This window comes from Sceloporus undulatus, chromosome 3, assembly GCF_019175285.1.
Source record: "Sceloporus undulatus isolate JIND9_A2432 ecotype Alabama chromosome 3, SceUnd_v1.1, whole genome shotgun sequence".
Lineage (NCBI taxonomy): Eukaryota > Metazoa > Chordata > Lepidosauria > Squamata > Phrynosomatidae > Sceloporus > Sceloporus undulatus.
This window is the reverse complement of record NC_056524.1, coordinates 144,540,748-144,545,932: the sequence shown is the minus strand read 5'-3', so window position 1 is coordinate 144,545,932 and position 5,185 is coordinate 144,540,748. Positions and strand designations below refer to the sequence as shown.

General features: G+C 42.3%; 1 protein-coding gene across 1 annotated transcript in view; it reads left to right on the top strand.

Annotated features, from left to right (window-relative positions):
- LOC121926472 (WASH complex subunit 2C-like) overlaps positions 1 to 5,185 on the top strand; it is a 293,675-nt gene that overhangs the window by 196,566 nt on the left and 91,924 nt on the right. The window contains exon 2 of the mRNA XM_042459487.1: positions 4,407 to 4,577. The gene's annotated coding sequence lies outside the window, so the exon portion shown is untranslated. The remainder of the gene's footprint in view (positions 1 to 4,406; positions 4,578 to 5,185) is intronic.

Genomic DNA, 5,185 nt, shown 5'->3' with positions numbered 1-5,185 from the left:
TGATCTGCTCTAGAATCTTTCCTGGTATTGATGTCAGACTAACTGGATGATAATTGTTGGGATCCTCTTTTCCCCTCCTTTTTGAAGATGGGGACAACATTTGCCCTCCTCCAGTCTGCTGGGACTTCTCCTGTTATCCAGGAGTTTTCAAAAATTATTGCCAATGGCTCCGATATTACATTTGCCAGTTCTTTTTATACCCTTGGATGTAGTTCGTCTGGTCCTGGAGATTTATATTCGTTTAGATTAACCTGATATTCCTGTACTATCTCTTTAGTTATTCTGTGCTGAAATTCCCCTATTCTGTCCTCTTCTCCTTTATTCTGACAAACACTTGTTGTTAAAACATGTTTGGTCTTATTTTATCAATTTATCTCTTGTAATGGGCTTGCTATGTTATCCCTCCCATCTGTTTACTTGGAGGTGTTGAAAACTTCATTTGTATTTGTATGTGTATTCAACATGTATGACATCTCCATATACTCACTTTATTGGTTGGGATTTATAGTTCTATAGCCTAGTACACATTGGTCACATCAGCCCTTTTACCCATTTGTTGCATGAGCTTTTGATTTTATCTTAGGGCTCTGCACACAGACCACAGCATATTTGTCTGTCTGCAGGATTGACTAGATTTTACCCATCCCTCCCCTTTTTTAATCCAACTTCTCTAGTTTGTTTCTAATAAAACTTTTGCTATTGCATGACCATTGTTTTTTTCCCCCCTAGACTTTTTTGTCCTGCCATTTTCAGTTTAGGTTTAGGGTTACACCTTTGTGTCTTTATCCACAAACCACTGGTTCAGTGCCTCTCAGGAAGGAGTCCCCCATGACCACCACATGTCACCTCCATGGCTTAGCAGCGGCTGTTCCCTCTGGTGGTACTCCCAGGGTCCCCTGCTCTGTCTTCCCTATGATGCTGAAGTGTAGCTACCTGGGCCTCCAGCTGCTGTACTTTCTCTTCTAAGAGGGCTACCAACTTGCACTTAGTGCAGGTGACGTTCTCCACATCTGTGGGCAAGAATACAAGCATCCCACAAGTGTTGCAGGTGACTGCAGCAGGTCCCTCAGTGTCCATACTGAAAAGTCTTAAGGAGGCACTGAACAAGACTGTGGGCTTCCCCTGTTAAACACCAATGTAAATAACCCATGTGGGCCTGGCCTTTCCCCCCAAACTCTGTTAGCGAGTTCAGTCAAGTGGGGCTTTAGTTATGTACAGAGTTCCTGGCTACTAGCTCCTTCCAGAGGCAAGTCTCTGACTCACTTCCTCTGAGCAAGTCCCCACAAGCCTTTAAGGGAGTAGTGAAAAGTAAAGTGTAAAATTGAAGAAGATGTCCTCCAACACTGTGCCCAGGTGACCTTCTCCTCTGTACTCCAAACCCTCCTTGAATATAAAAAGAAAAATGAATGTGAAAAGAGAAGAAAAAATTGTGCGCCGTTAGGCGTGCGCCTCTGCCAGGACTTCTGTAGAATGAGTTCTAGTTCCTCCTCCTTCCAGTGACCAAAGAAATGGCTCACACTTTTAAAATTTTAAGCTCTTACTCAAGCAAAGTGGACACAGAAAACCAGGGTCCTCTTTTGCAAAGAATGTCCCAGAATTTGAATGGTCTCCTGTACTGTGCCTTCAACTGGGAGAAGAGATGAGATGACAACTCCTTTCCAGCTCTTTCAGCTTCCTCCACAGAGCCTCATAATCCCTTAAAATGTTCTGAATGCTGCGAGTTGCAAGATCATTGGTTCCCACATGGACCAATAGAAGGGATAACTGTCAGTAGGCTTGACATGTCTTGTCAGCCTCACTGTCATATCATGGATTTTTGCCTCACGGAGACAACACACCTCTTGAGATATTTTGTCAGGCCCATGGAGCAATGTTTCTGTATCCTTCAGCAAGGAGTCACCCACAACCACTATGTGCTGCCTCCAAGATTTAGCAGCAGTTATTCCCTGTGCTGATTCTAACAAGGTCTCCTGCACTTTCCCTGAGGACTGGCCCTTCTGCTTTCCCCCATAGTCCCTGATAGAGAGGAGAGTGGCAAGCTTGCAAAACAATCACTCGTTTTCCTCCTTCTGTGTGTCACATTCCTGCAACTGTCTACCTTCTGTGGATGGGATCTGACTTCCTCCCAAGGAACTTCCTCTGTGTGTTTCCCATCTAAGACAGTCCGTTCCACTTTGTCCAAAAAACCCTCTTGCTCCCTAATATGTTGAAGCATAGACATCCAGGGCTCCAGTTGGTAGATCTTCCTTTCCAACAGGGCTACCAGTGTGCACTTAGTGCAGGTATAGCTACCTACATCCGCCAGCAGGAAGACAAACATACCACAGTAGTTGCAGGTAACTGCAGTAGCTCCCTCTCTAATCATGTTCAGTAGTTTTAAGTAAGCATGGAAGAGCACTCTGGGCCTCACCTTTTAAACTCCCCCACTAAATACCCATGCAAAAACATCATTGCTAACCTGTTTACCAAGCTCCAGAGAATAGGCTAAAGCTATATTGGCTGCTGCTATTATTATTATTATTATTAGTAGTAGTATAGTAGTAGCAATTTCCTCTTAAAATTGGGACTCAGTGCAGCTTACAATTAGAAAACACGGTACAATTAAAAACTTACAAAAGTCACAGTTAAAATGGAAATAAACTACAGTGCACCCCGTTATACGTGGGCGTGCTATAAGCGGACCTGAGAGTATGCGCTCAAGCCGCAGGGAGTGCGTGGGACGCAAAGGGTGACACGTCCCATTTGAACGATGGGCGCACGCCCATGGCACACGTGCGCTGCCGCCCTGTCACACCGCCGCGTGCACGAGCCCCAGCATAGGCAAAATTCACCTTATGTGGGGGGTCCGGAATGGGTCCCCCACGTAAGGTGAGGCTCAACTGTATTACATTATTAAAACAAATCATTGGTTTAAAAATAGTTAAAAGATAAAAGCAGTTATCTTCTCCCCCAGCCACATCTATGATCTATTTTCTATATAGAATTCGCTGCTTTTAGCTTCTCCCCCAATCAGGTCAGTGGCTCAGCAGAAGTCCCGCTCCCTCTGACCATGTGCTCAGGAAGAACCCAGGGCCAAAAGAAGACAAAATCCCCAAACAAGCCCCCTTTAAAAAAACAGTTGAAAAGTAAAGCCTAAACCTGCAAACACAGTGCATTTTCTGCTCTTTGCTCTGAGACTGAAGTGATGTCTGTAGAAGCAATTTTGTTTTCTGATGCTCCAGAGACTGGACATGAACCAGTTCATTCAAATAGTAAGAAAAGAGATTCAATTGCATGAAATTAAATTACAAGAAATTAAAAAGAACTTCCTGATGGTAACAGCTGTTAGAGACAGAAATAAACTGTCTTGCAGCATTGTGGAACCTTGCTTCGAGATCTTTAAAGAGAAATTGAGTGTGTTTTTTTGGGAGTTCTTTAAATTGCCATTTCAGTCCCATTCATTTGGGTGATTTTATGATTCTTTGAGGTGGCAAGTGTCCTTTGCCTTTTATACATGGTCGAAGAATTGGATGCATTTGGAATAGATGCCATTAACAACTATTCAAACAGTACAGTTAGAGTGTACTGTATTGTGTGTGTGGAGCAGTATTCACATTAATTTATGTCAACAGCATTGGCCAAGAATGTCCTTCTGGCCACAAACAGAATCTGCAATTGTTTCAACATGAAAGCCTAAATAGCCTGTGTCCTACATGTTTTCAGTCACACCATACTCACTACAATCTGTGGTTTATAACTCTTTTACAATGGGTTATTAGCCATATTTGTGTTCAGTCTAGGGTATATAGGATAGTTTCCTCCTATGACAAGAGCTTATTCTTATTGAACATCCTGACTTTATGACAATGATTGCTGCTAACATAATGATTGCTGCTCAGCACTTGGAATTTTAATTATTCTTAACTTATAGGAAATGGCTGTTGGTAATTAGATTCTGTTGATTATTTTATACATGAATTCAGCTGCATGAAGATATTTAATTAGATAGAGAACTTTGGCCTGAAACAGATGGGCAAATGGGGGGCGGTGGGGGCGGTGGCGGTGGCTTCCGGCTGTTTTGAGGCCATGGCATTTAGAAGACATATGTCCCCTGGAAGCTGCACTGGGGCCTCCTAAGGCAGCCCAAAAGGAGCTGATCTTTTCCACTCCTTGCCACAGTCCACTTGGGACTATGGCAGGACGTGCCCTTGGGCCGCAGCATGTGTTTGCCACAGCCCTGGGGTGATCAGGCCGGGAGTGGCTTCTGGTTGCTCCAGGATGCCCATCTGCTTTGCCCCTTTGTAAACCAGTTTTGTTGAGCCAGCTACACATTGTAGGCTAATACCCCCTATTTCTTCTATTGTACTTTAGAACACTTGAATATAATCAGATGTTAACTGTGAAATGTGCTGTTTCTGCTTTTAAAGGAGAAAACTCGTGAACAGAAGGAAGTTGATTTGATTCCTAAAATCCAGGAAGCTGTGAATTATGGGCTGCAGGTTCTGGATAGTGCCTTTGAACAGCTGGACATCAAAGCGGGAAATTCAGACTCTGAAGAAGAAACAAATGAAAGCGTAGAATTAATACTGGAGCCTAAGGTAACAGAACTTGTCCCTCACGTTTACATCCTTATCTGCACTAAAAAGGGACCAGGGAGTATTTGTTTTGCAGCGAGTGAGGGGAAAATGGGTATAAAAGTGGTTCCAAAGCCTGGAATCACGCCAGTAACTTCCATTTTTATAGCTTATAAGGTTCTGCTCTAGCTCCCTCCCTATCTTCTCAGGTAACAAAAGACTTACAAATTCCACATTATCATCTTCTAGTTAATTTGTAATTTGAATTGTTTCCTTACATATTTTCCCCATACCAATGCATTTTATTTGTTTAGTTAACACATTTGCAAATTTCATTGTTTGCAGCTGTAATGTCAGAGAATATCTTGGTACCTATTTTCCATCATTTCAAACCTAATTTGAACTTTGTTTTAGAGAAATTTTTGTTTTATCCTTGTTATTGGTTTGAAAAACTGATTGTCTGATATCTTAAAAAGTCTAGTATCTTATGTGAGTGTGAAAAAAAGTTGATTGGATGCACATTGCATTTTGGTAATGTTGGCTAAGAAAGCTGATAATATCATAAAAATGATATTGGATGTATGTGTATGCATGTATCAGCTAGTACTATGGGTTTTTTATTTTTATTAACT